Raw genomic sequence first — 18,534 nt, forward strand, 5'->3', positions numbered from 1 at the left:
AAGAATTGTTTTCAAATGTCCGTCTGGAAAAGAAAAAATGGCTTGTTAGAAGGAGAATAAAAGGTTAAGGCCCTTGGGGGAATTAAAAGATTATGAAGGGAATACTTTAATACTTTCAGATGAAGATCAGTGGTCACTTGTGACCTGCATTGGTGAAAAAATGAGAGAATTTTGTCCTTGCACCCAATTCGTACTTTGCACTGCAGAAAAAGGGATATTTTTATTATCTATATTAAAAAGCATTGATTGAATGCCAAGTATACACTACATACTGTATCAAATGTAGAATTAGACAATTCTTTACTCAGGAGGAGTATGATTTAAACGATATTTTTCTAAGCCACGTCACAATAGGAAAATAATAGGCTCCATTTTCTTCCCAGGATTCATTTTCATCTTTTCTCACTCTCCGTGTATGCATTCTTCCTTGACATCAGCAAAGCTCACTTTTTCATGTAAAGCAAGAAACTTGAGAAAATGATTTCTTAAGCACTACTGCTATTTCCATCATTTCCTATTTCTAGAAGCAGAATTTCCTCGACAAGGTATTTCCTAGGCATAAGTCTCAACTAAATAACGATTTAAGGTCCTTTTAGTAATCTATGGGGACAAAAGTATACCAGCTAACAGAATCCATCATTTTCTCTCAATTGTACCCCATTTTGTTCATTTTCAACTTTCAATTTCCTGTTTTTGTTTATCTTAATTGCTCAGAAATATTATATATTTCACTTTTGCCTTCCACATTGAAGACTAATGTAAACCCTTTAATGGTGAAATTGGAAGAAATCTTGTGTCAAATTATCATCAGGCTCCCATAAGATGAACTGACACCCCAGCTTCTGAAAGTCCTTTATCTTCCTACTCCACACCACTTAATGATTTGTTCTTTTGAAAGTTTCCAAAGCCTGATACACAATAACTTAAAGTCTACTGTTTTAGTAAAGACCAGTCTTAGCTATTTAAGAGACTGATTGTTAAGCATAACACACACACACACACACGCTCATTTCTATAATTAAAAAGATATAGTCAAGCCAGACATCTCTATTTCCTGCTCTTATTACCCAAAATTGGTTTCTCTTGTCATGAGTCACTAATGGAATCTAAGGACACAAAACAAAGTATTCTCTTACTCAGATATTGAACCGTGGGTAAGTAATCAAAGGCTAAGGGAGCACCTGGCTCCTTTTGATCACTTTCCTGAGTCATGACAAGCTAGGTTTCTTCTGTCCACCATTAAGTGTTGTTTAGCCTTGAGGAAATTAATAGGGATTAGATGGAGTGAAAGGTTGAAGGAGCAAATTTTTCAACTTTATTTGAAAAATCAAACAGGAGAAAAAAGAACGTTATACAGCCTAACAACAAAAGCTGTGCGTTGAGTGCTTTGCTATCACCAAGATGTATAAAAGCCATCTGAAAAATAAAATAACCATTATGGATGGAAACTTATTGTAAGCCAAAGTGAGCGTTAAGTTAGTAAACAAAATATCTTTCTTCATATTTATACTCTTGTTACTCACAGTTCTTAAATGGAGGAATGTTATTTTGTCTTTTGTTCTATAATACGCAAGAACATTACCATAAAGTTTATTTTAGTTCGTCTCACTTTTTTTTCACTCAGGTTCATTCCAAAAGGAACAATGTTTATTTACTTTCAGTTTGCTACCTGATCCTTTGCATCATATCTGGTGATCAACCTTGATATGTCAAACTAGCAGTATAATACCTGTTTTCTTGCTCTTTAAATCTAACTTTTCTTCTCTGTGCTTGCCCTTATGTGTAACTTCAGGTCCTTGATATTACTCTTCAGATATGTCAATCATATTTCCTCAAAAGAGGACAAACATTTCCAGCCAATATTTACCTTTATTCCCTCCAGATTTTATTTGTGCCACTTTTCAGTGAATGTAAAATGTGTATCATCACATTCTCAGAAAAACATTATATTTTACTCTGTGGATTCTCAAATGTCCTCCTTAAAGAGTTCCCTTTGGAAATCCTTTTCTCTTTTCTCTTTTGTCACCATTTTATTTACAGGCTATATCCTTAATTAGAAAGAACTACATTTGACAGGATAAATTAAGGAAGCTAGAATTGAGATACCTGAACTGATTACAGTGGGCAGTGCTAAGTCACAAATGTGCTCCCCCATATCTTTCTGATCCCTTCCAACTCTCTCCACTTCGCTCTTGCCTGATTGAAATAGCCCCAGTTGCAGAGACTCAGTGGGAGGGCAACTACCATCACCTAACCTATGTGTGTAAACTTTGCGTATTATCCATAGACTTAATATATAATAAATCCTAAAAGTAATACAGATAAACAAGATATACACTATATTCCTAACATTTCAGGTTTAAAAAATACTACATTTTGCCCATTTGCCTCAGATTTTTAATCTAATAAAATAAAACATGACAGACAAAATCTCCCAACAAGTCCCCTTTCCCTATCTTCACTCAAATAACAAATAGACTGAAATCTTTCCAAATACTTTTCACGTGAGTATTTACAGAAATATACGATAAATATGGTAGATTAAAGTTTTATTGTTTTTTATAAGACCAGGCATCATAAGCAAAGTTAAATTTGGAGAAGATATTTGTGATTCAATTAAATAACAAAACTTAGTAATAGAAAAATAATTCCATAACCTTAGAAGAAGAGGACACAGCAAATAACATGAGCGGGCATTTGAAAATATTCTTAGTTTCTGGGTGGAATGTATCTGCACACACCGTGTGTGGGCCTCATCTGCACACATGTGGGAGGGCAGCTATTCAAATGCTCTGCAAATAGAGATTCAACAAGGTATCAGTTCTGGCACTTCATCATCCACTCCATCAATCTGCATTATTATTCCTGTTTGTGCAGAAGAGAACTCAATTCTGATAAATAAAAGTCTAAAGATTTCAAACTCAGAAACAATTACTCTAAGAAGTTCCTCCAGAATCTTTCAACCTTGCATCCCTGAATTAGGTAATTCCTGATGCCACTTGATCAATAATTTGTTTAGCACCTCAGTATGTCCATTTCTAAAAAATAAAATGGTTAGAATGACATGATATCTTTTCTCAAGAATGATGTGGAAATAAATTTGAAATTCTGCAGGTGCCTTGACAGAAACGGGGGCATATATTTATTATTATATCCCTTGCATATAACCGAAATTTAATGAAAATAACTTAAAAATTCTTTATAGTAATTATGATATTAAAACCTGTGCACAGAAATACTGTTATGTTTTATGGCAAGACATATTTTTTAGGTAGACATGTATTTCTAAAAAGAGAAGCAGGACAGGTGTTTGCTGTTTGCACTTGATCTCATGTGCGTGGTCCTCCCTCTCTCTCTGTCTCTCTCTTCATCTCCAGATAACACACCAAGTGAAGGATGGCAAATAATTAAGGGAACATGCAAGTATGTTTCTCCCCAAAACAAATGGACACATGTGAAGTGACAAGAATATGTATTATATATAGAGAGAAAGAGCGATGGAGTCTCACTCTGTCACCCTGGCTAGAGTATGGTGGTGCGATCTTGGTTCACTGCAACCTCCACCTCCTGGGTTCAAGCAATTCCCCTGCCTCAGTCTCTCAAGTAGCTGGGACTACAGGTGCACACCACCATGCCCAGCTAATTTTTTGTATTTTAGTAGAGACTGGGTTTCACCATATTGGCCAGGCTGGTCTCGATCCCTTGAATTCTTGATCCACCCGCCTCTGCCTCCCAAAATGCTGGGATTACAGGTGTGAGCCACCACGCCCAGCCTACAAGAAGAAATTTTAAAAGGGACAGAAATAAAAGGTAGTCAGTTACAGAAACTTTTTCCTTTTTGTAAGTTATTTACAGTGTTTTTCATGGTTCAAGAGTTGTCAAGAGCCAAGCATACTCTATGTCACTTTTATTTTCATAAACCTGGTTTTGGATTATACCTGTGCATTAATTCAGCTCTTACAAGAAACAGATGTCAAGTCATGTAAAAGACAGGGAACTGGGGGGATGTCTTTGAAGGATGAAAGGAAGGAAGCAGGAACAAGCAGAGGGAGCTGGAGCTCATGATACAGTTCTGCCATATAAAAGGAGAAATGGAAGGAAAGAGGATAAGGCAGAAAGAGGACAGAAAAGCTCTAAAGAGATTTTGGCCTTGCCAATGGGAAATCCCCAAGCTAAAGTCAAAACATATGATCTTTGACTGTGTACTTTTTGTCTTGACACTTGGTGAATCTGCACAGTGAGCAGTAGAAGATCTCTGGAAACTAAAATACATTCAACGGCATCCAGTTTCGGGGAGAATAGGCAGTGAATTTAAGTGTCACATAAAGAGGCAACACAGCTATGGTGGGCAGATTTTAAATTGTTCCTAATTACCATCCCACTTCTTAGTACTTGTGTCCTTATGTGAGTTGAGCACACTGACATCCATCTGTAGTCCCAGCTGCTCAGGAAGCTGAGGTAGGAGGAAACCTTGAAGCCAGCAGTTCAAGGCTGCAATGAGCTATGATTTTGTCACTGCATTCCAACCTGGGTGACAGAGTAAGATCCCGCCTCTAAAAAAATGAATAAATACACACACACACACACACACACACACAACTTTTATGCTTATATAATTCTCTCCTTCGCCCTTGAGTTCACACAGAACCTGCATCTTGCTTCTAGTCATAGAAATAATATGTTAGTTCTGTGATTAGATAATATAAGAAAATGAAATCCATTGTGTTAAAAGATTCTCTACCTTGCTGGCTTTGATAAAGGTGTCATTTAGGGGAGTCCCACATGGCAACAAACCGATTGTGAACTCCAGTTCAACATTAGGAACTGAAGTTATCAATGCAATAACACTTGAGGGACTAAAATTCTGCCAAAAATCATGTGAGCTTGGAAGTAGCTACTTCCCCAATTAGACCTTCGGATGAAACGTAAGCCCTGGCTGACACCTTCATTGTAGCCTTGTGAATGATTCTGACACAAAGTATCTAGCTGAGGCATTTCCATATTTCTGAAGCACAGAATATTTAAAATGTAAATATATTTTATTTTTCCCAACTAAATTTCTGATAATTTGTTATTCATCACTAAACAACTAATATATCATTCAAAAACATAGGGGAAATGTGTACCAGGTATATAGGTGTTTTAGGACCTTATTTAAAATGCTTAAATGAATTTTTAATGTACATTTTTTTCAGACTTTAAGAATTTATTTTTTAACATGTTCAAATTGTCAATTAATGATTTATTCGTTTTTAGGTAGTAAATAGGCTCTGAACAAAGTGGCTGAAACACAGTGAGTTGTTAGGAATATTGTCTGCTTCTTCACTATGAAGAAAATACTCAAAATTATGTTTATATATAACAATTTACTAGTGGTACACTCCTCCTTTTCCTGTAGTTCACTTTGATGTAATATAATATCATCTCCCATCCCTTAATTGCCCTTATGTTCCACAATAAATTGAATTTAACAGCATGAAAATCTTAGATGTCATAGTAATCTGAATGAGTAGGTAGTAAAAAGTCTACAGATATAAATTATCCTTGGACAATAAAAATTACCTGCTTACAGAGTTAATTTAATCTGGTGATTATGTAGCAAATATATGGAGAGACAGGACTTCTGAGTTCTTTGTGTTAAAGGATATACTGCCATTTTTATTTTTGAAAATTCAAATTTGACCCAATATACTGAATGCAGCATGCTGCCTCCAGTTCCACATAATATCCCACAATTTAGGGAAATGAGTCACTCTTATAGGAGGATTTGGCATTCTCCTTGCAGTGCAAATCCATTCTTTCATCTCCAATACCAGGTGTTAATGTAAATTCACTGCACACTTTTGGAAAAGGGGAAGAAGCTAAAGGTTTGGGCTGTTTGCAAATCGCCTGTTATTGTACCTCTTTAAACTACTCTCTTTGACTGCATGAAGCTTTGATAGCTCATCTAGTTGCAATAGCATGAGCGTAATGCTGCAGGCATGAGGCGATTGGGGGCAGTGTGTTATTGACAGAATCTTCTGAATGATGATTTATTATGAACATCAATGGGAACAACACTCGTTCTTTCTAAAAAGCCTGTTTGTTCCTCTCGCCTCACCTGGGAGGAGCACACTGCCCGGGACTGAGGCACTGTTTGTACTGTTATTTAGTCTTCTCTACAACTGTTGCATTTTTACATGGGTTGGCGAATTTTTCAGGTCTCTATTTCGATGACTTATGAATCATTTAGACTTGTGACATGCCCAGATATATCTGAAACCAAGACAATTTGGCAAGAAATAAATAAAATAAAAAAGAAAGAGTTTCAATGATAAAAAGCAGTTTTCCTTTGCATCACAGTTGGTTTCCCAAAAAGAATAGGGGATGCATATAGAATGAGGGCATTTGTGCAGATTTTATGCTAGAAAACAAAGAACATTATGTATCTTGTGTATTACAGGCAGGCTAAAACACAAAACTCATAATTACATACCAAATAGCACTGGACACAACCACCTCCATTGGCTTTTTCCTAGGCATTTAGTGCATCAGTTTATCTTGGTTCTAAATGTTCTGTCTGTGTGAACATTTAGCTTTCTCTTCTTAGATCAGTTAGGTAAATATTTAAAAATAAAACAAAAAATAAAACTGTCCTTCTTAGGTACAATGCAGGCTTTTGCTTTTAAGTAATTTGAGATATTACTTTTTGGGATTTTGAGCAATAAAACAAAATGTAATGTGTAAAATTAAAAGTAACAAACTAGTGAGAGAGAAAATCCTAATGACGACTTTAACCAATGTATTAAAACAAAATGATTGAAGCTGTAGTTCAAATTTCAAACTTGATTTATGTTATATATAATATACGTATACACACACATACATATATATTCACATAAATATACCATCTCCCGTCTGTTAATTATATCTGTGTGTACTGTGTGTATATATATTTACTCTCTTATTCATTAATTTTATCTGTATATATAACTTTTCATTCCTTCCAGATTAGAAAATTATATATCACATTATAGCTCACTGGAAATGCCTGCAAAGAGGTGATGTCATTCTCAAGGAGTGCTGATTATTGACTGAAAAATATGGAAAAATTTCTCCTTTAAACTAGTTACTTAATTTTGTCAGATGCTAATTAAAAGATACATTACATTTTAAAGTAACTGAAAATTGTTGAATGATAGTTGTGAAAACTATCTGCAACCTGATATTTTGTAGAATTCACCTCTGTAAAATACGTCTCTCTATTTCTATAGCATTTGGATGTGACTTTTGAATATGTTCTATATGACCAAAATGACATGCTGGATAGTCAAGATTCAGAGTTTGTGTCAGTAAGATGTACAACTTTGGCAAAGCCACATAAAATCATAAAATAGAAATTTTTAATAATATCAACCACTTTATAAGTGACTTTTTTTCAGTATTCAGCATTATTTACTAAGTAAAATCACAGTCTTGTGTTTGTCCAATTCTTCAGGTAAATATGTATTTTGACATATTTACAATATTCTGTGTTTCTATCAGCACTGAGTCAAGATTTGGTCCAAATTGCTGTCTTTCACTGTAAATCAAACTACCCATGTGTTGCCACTGAAGGGCAACCTCTTCTCTTTACAAAGAGGGCTTTCTGCATATACAGTTTACATGACATTAGTATAGGTTCCAGTCTTTATTATGACAGACAAAGTAATCTTAGTCACACAAAACAATGTTTATTTTTTTGCATGGGTTTTTAATCATGAAAAAAATATATCATCAAGCATTCCTTCCCTATATGTGCACCCTCCATTGGGAGAGAGCTGCTTCGCACTGAAAATCAGTGGTTTCTCCCAAATGTAGTGTAAAATATCTGCTCAGAGATATATGTGATGGTAACCATTCTTCTGTATTTTATGCAGGTATAGTATGCAATAGCCAATGAAATTGTCTTATAAAGACTCTTTCTATTTTCTCATCAAACTTATTATCCTCAATGAGGCACTTAAGTAGTATTGGTCAGTCTTTCCTCTACTGGAAAATATGATTTTTCGCTCGCTTTTGAAGGCCTTGGCTCTTTCAAGAGAAATTATTTTTCTTTAATTTAAATTTTCAAAATGTTCTATGACTTTATTCTTATCTTTAATAAAACTTTATAATGTCTGGAACTAGAAGAAAATAAAATTCTGATCTAATAAAATTGAGTTTCCTTTGTTTTTAGATCTCCATTTTGACAAATAATAAGCACATTTTGGACTGCTAGGCAAAATTGTCACACTTACAAATTCAATTGTCCCAGCATATACAGATTCACAATCTATATTTATGTCATAGTCCACTTTATTAACAACATGTATGATGTCATTCTGAGTTTAATATCTATTTTAGGAGTTTTATTAGTCATTTTTGTTTCACTAAATACTGATTACTATAAATCAAGGATGTATTCACTTTCTGTTGCTGAATAACAAATTGCCATGAATGTAAAGGCTTAAAATAATACTCATTTGTCATCTCCCGGTTCTGTAAGTCCAGATTTCCCAGTGGACTTGGCTGGACTCTCTGATTAGGATCTTGCAAGGTTGAAATTAAGAAGTCAACTTGGCTAGGCTTTTATGCAGGGGCTCTGGAGAAGAATCTGCTTCCAGTCTCACTCAGGTTGTTTGCTGAATTGAGTTGCTTGTGGTTGCAGGACTGAGGTCCTGTCTCTTTGGTGGCCAGTAGCCTCAGTGTTCCTGAAGGCTGCCCACATTCCTTCTATGTGGCACCTTCATCTTCAACACCAGCAAGAACAGGTCCACTTCTTCTCATGTTGTCTATCTCTTTGACTCCCACTTTTGCCATCACTGAGAAAAGCTTTCTGCTTCTAAGCTGTTATGTGAATAGGTAGGGTTTACCCAAATAACCTCTCTATTTTAAGATAAACTGTACCATATAAAATAATTATGGGAGAAATGTCATAAATCCACAGATAATGAAGATTAAAGTGGGACATTTTGGGGGATCATTTAAAAGTTAGGCTGAAAATAGCCATACAGCATAAACTAATATAAATAAAAATAGGAATATTTTAAAAATCAGCAACTAATAAACATGGCCTGGAAATGTTGGCAAAATCCAAGTGAGTTGTACTTTCTGAACATAAACAGAGATAAGTGACTCACACAATCTTTGTAACAAATGTGCAATATGTAAGATCCTAATATTTCAACCTTGATGGTATTTCTGTAAAAGTCCTCATGATTCTTACATTTAAAAATTATGAAATTCTTGTGAACAAATTCTTGGTTTTGTTTTTCAAAACAACTAAACCTCTTATGTAGTACCTGATAGACCATAAAGATCCACTACTGGTCTCCCTGAGAGAAGCTGAGCCAAATATTCATACTCCTAATTTCTTCTGGGTTTGTGTATTTGCCTTGGGTGATCTCATTGGCTCACATGACTTTAATTTTTATCTATCAAATGATATTTTTATCTAGCACATGAAATGATATACCAAATCTACCCCTTCATCTCCAATCTCAAGTTAGAAAAGAATATTTCATTTTCCCACTGGATTTCCAGAAGACTTTTATGCCTACTGATTATGAACTAATCATCAATGCCAACCCTAATGTCTACTCCTACTTCTGATAGTGAATTAAAATTCATATTTCAAATTATCTTGAAATATGCTTGGCTGACCCTATGTGATAACTCTGAGTAAAATTTTATGCTAGAAACAGTTTCTTATTTATTGGTTTTTAATCTATGCTTTCCGAATAATTTTTAAAGATTTTTTTTATCTTATAAAGATTGATTAACTATAATCAAAAAAGTAAGAACCTCACCTCACCATAGCACAAAAGAACCTCACCACTGTCAACAGTCTATGCTGTACATTTTTTGTCAGAAGGAAGTGACAAACTTGTGTAAAGTTAGCTATCTCACTTAAAGATCAAATGCAGGTAACTTGTCAATCTACATATGAAAGGTACAACTAAATATAGATGGAAGATTTAATATTTTCTTCCCATCTATGTGGCATCTGTCATTGGTGTCTGACTTTTTTGTGTGTTTGTTTGTTTGTTTGTTTGTTTGCCAGAGTTTAGCTGTTGTTGCCCAGGCTGAAGTGCAATGGCTGAAGTGCAATGGCACCATCTCGGCTCACCGCAACCTCTGGCCCCTGGATTCAAGTAATTCTCCTGCCTCAGCGTCCTGAGTAGCTGGGATTACAGACACGCGCCACCATGCCTGGCTAATTTTGTATTTTTAGTAGAGATGAGATTTCTCCATGTTGGTTAGGCTGGTTTCAAACTCCCAACCTCAGGATCCACCTGCCTCAGCCTCCCAAAGTGCTGGGATTACAGGTGTGAGCCACCGTGCCCAACCCAGCACACCATTCTTATACATGCTGACCCCACAACTACAGTCACAAGCATTTTTGACTCTGCCGGAGGGCTTTCCCTGGTCACTAAAACCTTTATGGCCTGCATAGGGGGATACAAGAAATATCAAGAAATTCATGTTCCTGTGGGCAATGTTCAACTAATGACTAAGAAGAGTTGGTGTACAGTTGTTAGTTCTCCTGTCCCTTCAGTTGAGATGGTGCTGAAGTATAACCTACACTTTGCCTTGGAGGTCTCCAGCTGAATTGAATATTGCACTCAGGAATAACTTGCTCAATAAAACATTCCTTATGGAATTCCTTCTCATCCCCATTTACTAGGAAGTAAAATGTTACTTTCTAGCTTTCTTACTGTTGCTTTCTGGGATCACTTCCCCAGAAGACTTTTGCTTACATGTGGTCTCAGTGTCTGCCTCTGAGGAAGCACAACATAAGACAATGGCCTGTGAGTCAATTTGCGTTCACCCTGGGAACATGCCCCAAACTTTAGAGACCACTTTGCTATTACGTAAAGTCTGTATATCCTAGACTATAGCACAAAAGAACCTCATAATCTGGCCCTTTCCTTCTACCTGTTATTCTTTACCACCCTCTCTTCTCACCTACAGTGAGGTCACACTGAATATCAGGAAGTAGTGACTTGTATAAAGGAATTACTACAGACACAAAATGCCCCACATTTATTCATCAAAGAAACATCTGCATTAGATTCCTCATATCCAGACTGAATAATACACACAGGTGTTACCAGAATTCATGAAATTATTTTAATCACCCGAGACTCCATATGGTTTATAGATTATCATATGAAAGAAAGAATGTTCATCCTATGCCTTCCTAAATGTATTGCATGGTTTGTACCAAAAAGTTACAGTGTCTCCAGAACAAAGCTAAACATAGGGTCTGAACTTGCTGACCAATTATCATGACAAAATCATACATAACCACAACATAACCAAATTGTTGAGACGTTCATTTAAAAAAGCAGAGTTAGCAGCTAAATGGAAGCATCCATCAACAAATTCATTTTCAAATTGTGTGCAAAACCAAATTTAGTTTAGAGAATAACCCAGTTTTGTTTTACAATGTACATCAAAAGGCAGAAGTAAACGTTTTAGGGGGCAATGTGTATTATGTAAAAGATCAAAATAAATTTTACTGTTTTGACCTTTTGGATGTTCCTTCTACACAATTTCATTCCTCTTGCTTTCCTCTATTTCAGCTTCAGGTAAGAGTAACAGAAAATTAATCATCAAAATATAAAACATGCAAACACTTTAGAGGTACGGTTACTGCAAAGCCTGATATAGCCATAATCTTTCACAAATTAAATTCTAAAGGTTAAAAATAACACTGAGAAAAAGTTAGAAAGAGAGAGGAAAGATACACCCTCAGGAAGCTTTGAGAGTCTGCTTCTGTTGTCTTATAATAACCTGATTTCCTTAAGCATGTTACCATTCCTTACTTTTAGTCTCTGAGATTCCTGGCTTTTAGACAAAACAAGTTAATAATGACAAATAAAAACAAATGTGTTCACAGAAGTTGTTTATTTATTTTTTCCCCAAAGTTTGCCATGAGGAAAGGCCAAAGCATTGTCATCCAGGTGTCGGTTTGGAATCTTTAGACTCACCTGTCTTTCACAAAAACAACAAAATACGTTTCTATCAAAAGTCATTGCTGCCAAAATAAATTCACTTCAGGCAGTAGGTATTTCAATAGATAATAAACTGGATGGATTCGATGCCAGAGTTGCTATGTTAGCAAGCCCAGATGGAAATACAGATCAAAACATAGAATGGCTAGAAGGCATGGTAAAAAATACAGGCAGAGGAGGTCTCTGCCTGCTTCTTTTGCAAAGCCATCAAAGACATAAAGATTTTTGAGCTTCGGAGGGAAAACCCAGGCAGAAAAAAAAAAAAAAAAAAAAAAAAAAGAATTATTACAGCAGGCACTGTCTACATTTTTTTTTCCTTAGACTGCCATTTTCATAGAACCTAAATTCAAGTAGGGGCAACATACTATATTTTAAATTAAATTGTAAGCCAAAGAACACATCATCAGCTAAAATTAACATAAAAATATATCTCTTAATTATTGTTTTCAATTTTCACTTTAACACAACTTTTAGTTTTTTTAGATATTGTTCATTTTTCTTTCTTTATCTTCAATATTCTTTGAAGAAAGATGTTACCGAACAGTAAAAATGTCTCTCCATCAGGGAACAGAAGAGAAGAACAAAGCAAATTATAATATTCAAAAGATGAAGTAAAAATACTACAGACTCAGAAAAATACAGTCACATAAATACCCACTAAGCCGATAGCGATGGACTGCATTAACATGTTGCCTTTCTTCAGCATCATAAATAAAGCATATTGCTTTAATGGATTGAAAACAAAAATGTAATTCTACTTATTGAATATTCTGATGGTCAGCTAATATTTGCCACTGTAATCCCCTGACTAGCTAAGAGAAAGCCAGATAACAGGTTCATCTTAGATGAAAACAATGGCTTTATTATCTTTGTTGTCTCTTGCATTGTGACAGCAGATCCCAGTAGATGTTTCTGTGTGTGTGTTGTTATGCACAGCACAGACTTCTGTATAAACCGTAGAATCAAGCATTCTATACTTGCATTGATGTTTTTCTTTTTACTCCTTGATTGAAATGATATTATTATTATGCTCACTTAGTATTTATTGAGCACCCATATGAGTGCATTGCACAGCTGCATAATACAAAAAGACAGCCCCAATGCTACACAGACATTTGATTTTTAAAAAAATAACAACACTCCCTTTACTCACATTAAATTGGTTGTTACCTACTAAATGTTTTGTTTTAGTTTTGCATGGTTACCTATTTTACAAAATCGGATCAATTTTTAATGACTCCGTTAAATTGCAATGTCTCCATTCAGAAAATGGACCAAATAAAATCCACTCTGGAGGTAGTTAAAAAGCATGAAAATAAGACTTGGCAGAATGCTCAGTCATTTCTGTAAGTATGATTACAGACAGAAATAAGAAAGAGGCATGCAGTTAAAATCCAGATGTTAGAATTTTTATGAAAATGATTTTCTTCCCAGGGCAACATATTTTTCAGGTAAAAAGCAAAAATCACAGCAAAAGACAAATGTCACCATGAATGTTCTCAGAGAACCACTTGCCATATAAGCAACAAAAGGCATATTGTATATCTGAATTGACACTTGGCCCTGGAAACAACCTAGAATGTACAAATTCAGAGACTTGCCCTTGCCTGAAAGGATTGAAAATTAATACTGTATATTAAAAGGTGAAGCTTTCAGACAATTTTAGATTAGCCATTATGAGTGAAATTGACACACTCACCAACACTTTTGACTTCCAGGCACATTTCAGTCTTTGCAGAAGTTGCATATTCCTGTATCTTCAAAAGTTTAGGCTGGAGTGTCTTTATATGTACAGGCAGTGTGTAAAATGTGACATGAGACACTCTTGTACTAATAATTAGAAGGTAAACGTGACCAAAATTTCTGGTTTGGTATTTAAAAATATTTGTGATGGTTACTTTTAGACATCAATTTTACTGGATTAAGAAATACCTAAAGAGGTTAGAAAAGCATAAATTCTGTGTGTGTCTGAGTGTTTTCACATGAAATTGGATTCAGTCTGTGGACTGAATGAAAAGGATTCACCTTCAATGTGGGCAGGAGCCATCCAATCATCTGGGAGCTGGGATAAAACAAAAAGGATTTCCTTTCTCTCCTGGAGCTGGGACACATTCTTCTCCTACCCTTGGAGATCAGGACCCTAGGCTCTCTGGTCTTGGGACTCAGGATTTATATCTTCGGTTTACAGGCCTCCCAGTCTCAGTGGAGAACTGTACCAACAGCTTCCATGTTTCTGAGGTTTTCAAACTTTGACTGAGCCACACTATAGGCACCCTAGGGTCTTCAGCTTGCAGATAGCTTGTCATGGGATTTCTTAGCCACCATAATTTCATGAGCCAACTGCCCAAATAAATCTCTCGTATATGTATATGTATATGTATATGTGTATATGTATATGTATATGTGTATATGTATATGTATATGTATACCTGTGTCTGCATCTATATCTGTATCTAGATCCTATTGGCTCTGTCTCTCTAGAAAATCCTAAATAATAGGTTTTATTTTATTATATATATGTATATGTACGTGTGTGTGTGTGTATATATGTATGTGTTATATATATGAATGACTGTGTCTTGCCGTGTCACTCAGGCTGAAGTCAGTGGTACAATCACAGTTCACTGTAGCCTTGACCCCTGAGCTCAGGTGATCCTCCCACCTCAGTCCCCTGAGTAGCTGGGACTCCAGGTGTGTACCACCTGGATGGCTACTTTTTGTATTTTTTGTAGGGATGGGGTTTTGCCATATTTCCCAGACTGTACTGAACTCCTGGACCCAAGTGGTCTGCCCTCCTCAGCCTCCCAAAATGCTGGCATTACAGGCCTGAGCCACCATCCTAGACCTGAATTATTTTAAATGCCTTAAAAAATGTTCACGTTATTTAACCCAAAGACATGACATCATTTGGTAATTAAAAATGTATTCAATTTTCTTGACAATATTTGTTAAACACTTACTACATGTTTGGTACTGTGTTAATTGCTAAATAGTCAATGGTAAAAATAAATAATTTTTAAAATGTTGTCTTTACCTTCACAGAGGTTATAATCTAGTAAAAAAAGAAGGCAAATTTTTAAAATTATACACATATACACAGAATTGCAAGCATTGATAAAAGCAAGGAAGGAAAAATATAAGACCTTATGAGAGCCTAACATTATAAATGAGCTGTATCCAATTTAGATTAGGATCTAGGGACCTCTCCAAGACAGAGTTTCCCCAGGCTCCACCTACAACCTGCTCTTCTTTCAGATGCTGTGTTCAACTCCTCTCATAATGATCCTTCTTTGACCTTACTAAGATTAAGTTGATGGTCCTTTCTACTTTTATCCCGATCTATCACTCCCTTTTTCTTCATTTACTAATTATCCTGCTTATATTTCACAGTGTGTTACTTCAAAATTCCTCTGGCGAACACCCTAAATCCTCCTTCCTCTATCTTCTTATTGCTCCCTCCTGGCAAACTACTGGGGAGAACTGCTTCCCGCTCATCCTGTCTGCTCCTGAGCTTTGAGTGCTACTGGAAGAAGATCTGCTGCAGAGTGGTCCCTGACTCACAAAACTTAAATGAGTCCTTAAAATCACCTGCTTGTCCTATTGTATTTTGAGCCTTCTCCTCTAATCCTGGAGTTTCCTCTGCCCTTCTACCACTCACAGTCAGTTCATCTGCTACTTCAAAAAGAAAACCATCACATTAAACTTTTTTTCTTCCCAACACTAAAAATGCAACCTGCATAATTGCATGCATCTTTTATTCTTATCACTTATTGCTACAAAAGAGTCTTTTTCCTACTTGAGTCTAATTCCTCCCTCAATTTCTTGAGAAACATAAGTATTGAACTTTCCCCTCTTGATACTTCAACTCTCTTTCAAATAGATGTTTTTCCCTCACTAAAAAAAAAAAAAAAAAAAAAAAAAAAAAAAAAAAAAAAATAGGAAAAAAGTCCCAATCTGATTGTACAATTCTCTACTTATAAATTGTTGCTCTGGTTCCCTTTAGAACTGATCTCATGAAGAGTTCTTATGTTTAGAACCTCCAATTCCATAATTCCCATGGCCTCAGGTAATATTCTCTCTTCCATGGGCTTCCACAGAACTTTATATTCCTTACTTTCCTCTAAACTCTCTGGTATCCTTTTTCTGTCTTCTTTGGAGATTCTTTATTCTCCCTAGCCATTAGACATTGGTGCTTCCCAATACTCAGTCAGACCCTCGTCTCCTCATTCTACACTCTGTCCCAATGCAATCTCATCCATTATTTGTCTCCTATAGACATATATCTCCTAGATTTTTATCACTGTTCAATATTCTCCACATGGTTATGTTAAAGGCACTTCATATTCATATTTTCAAAAACCCTAAAACTTAACTCATGGTCTTTCCGTCCCACTTCTAAAACATCTTGGTCCACCTTTAATGTTTCCTTTCATATGGAATGGCACTCTTATTCATCTAGTTGCCCGTATTAGTTCTCCAGAGAGATAGAACCAATAGTGTGCAAGGATGGATGGATCGATATATTGATAGATTAGATAGATAGATTAGATAGATAGATAGATAGATAGATAGATAGATAGATAGATAGATAGATAGAATCTATTATGGGGAGTGGCTCATACAATTATGGAAGCTGAGAAATTTCACAATATGCCATCTGTAAGCTGGAGAACACAAAATCTAGTAGCATGGCCTGGTCCAAGTACAGAAGCCTCAGAACAAGGGAGGCCAATCGTGTAAATCTCAGTCCAAATCAAAGCCTTCAAAACATGGTAGGCTGCTTGTGCAAAAGTCCTGGAGTACAAAGGGCAGAGAATTTGAGCTCTTATGTTCAAGAGCAGCAGAAGAAGGGCTTCTCAGCTCCAGAAGAAGAGAGGTAATTTACCTTTCCTCTATCTCTCTCTCTCTCTTTTTTTCTTTTCTTTTTTTTTTTTTTTTTTTTGGAGACAGGATCTCACTATGTCATCTAGGCTGGATTGCAGTGGCTATTCACAGGCTTGATCCAACAACTGATTAGCAGGGAAGTTTTGACTTGCTTTGTTTCTGTCCCGAGTTGATTCACTCCTCCTTAGGCAACCTGGTGGTTCCCCGTTCTTGGGAGGTCAACATATTAATGCAGAACATAGTGTGGACCCCCAATTGGCACAGCACACTACAGCCCATAAGTCCTGGACATAAGCCATCCTCCTGCCTCCAGAGTAGCTGAGACTACAAGCATGCACCATCATGCCCAGCTCCTCCATCTTTCTGTTCTATTGGGTTCATCAGCCAATTGAATGATGCCCACTTGCCTTGGATGAGGGCAGATCTTCTTTACTCAGTCCACTTATTCAAATGCCAATCTCTTCCAGAAACACCCTCACATCCATAACATAGAAATAATGCTTTACAAGCTATCTGGGGCTCCCTTAATCTAGTCGAATTGACAACTAAAATTAAGCATCCCATTGCTCAAGCCAGAAACCTATGAATGATTTTGACTTCCAGGCTTGCTTCCCAAATCTAATCTGTCACCTAATCCATGTTTACTTTCCCCCGGCTCCCCCATTACCACCCTAGTTCAAAGCATCATCATTTCTCACTTCAACGACTTCAACAAGCTTGTAGCTGTTCAATAGAGACCTCCTCATTCAAGCAGACTTATATTCTTGAAATGCAAATTTCTTCATGTCATGTCCCACTAGAAACACTTTAAGGGGTTTTCTAGCTTCTTGGGTAAAGAAAACTGCTTAATATGTCCTGGATGATTCTACATTGATAAACTCTGTCTACCTCTCAGATTCCATCTTACGTTATGCTTCTCCACTCTCCTCTCTATGGTCCAGTCATCCTTGACCTTGTTTCAGCCCCACACATGAGATATTTTTTAATCTTGTTATGTGCTTCTCTGAACACTCAGTTCTGTCAGATTATAATTTGAGTGGCCCTTTTGACAGTGAGACTCTTTTGAGAGTGAAATTGCCCTCTATTAAAAATAATGCAGGGACAACAGAGATAAACGAGAGTGATTGTGCCTCAGTTTCAATCGAAGCATTAATATAATAGTGATTAAGGTACAATAGTGATTATCAAAATGATTCACCATCACCACCACCACTTCAATGCCACACATGACATTTAATGACTCACCCATAGAGCATGCCTACAACATTCTATATTTGGAGCTGCCATATTCACCGTGAATCTTCCCAGATTTCCAGCTCCATGATTTCTTCATCTGCAGATTCTAGTGGAGCTTGGTCCATGCATTTATGTATTTTATTATAGTGTATTTAACATGAATTATGTTACAATTATTTCTCCCTTACATTACAATTGAAGTATTTTTAAAATTATTTTTCAATTATGTGTAAGATAGCATTACAGTCTGAATATTTGTGTCTCCCCAAAATTCATACTTTGAAACCTATTCCCCAGTGTGACAACATTGAAGCTAGGGTTTGGGGAGGTCTTTAGGTCTTAAGGGCTCCACCCACCTGAATGGGGCTAGCATCCTTATAAAAGATAACCCAGA

The sequence above is a fragment of the Rhinopithecus roxellana genome, chromosome 4, assembly GCF_007565055.1.
Source record: "Rhinopithecus roxellana isolate Shanxi Qingling chromosome 4, ASM756505v1, whole genome shotgun sequence".
Lineage (NCBI taxonomy): Eukaryota > Metazoa > Chordata > Mammalia > Primates > Cercopithecidae > Rhinopithecus > Rhinopithecus roxellana.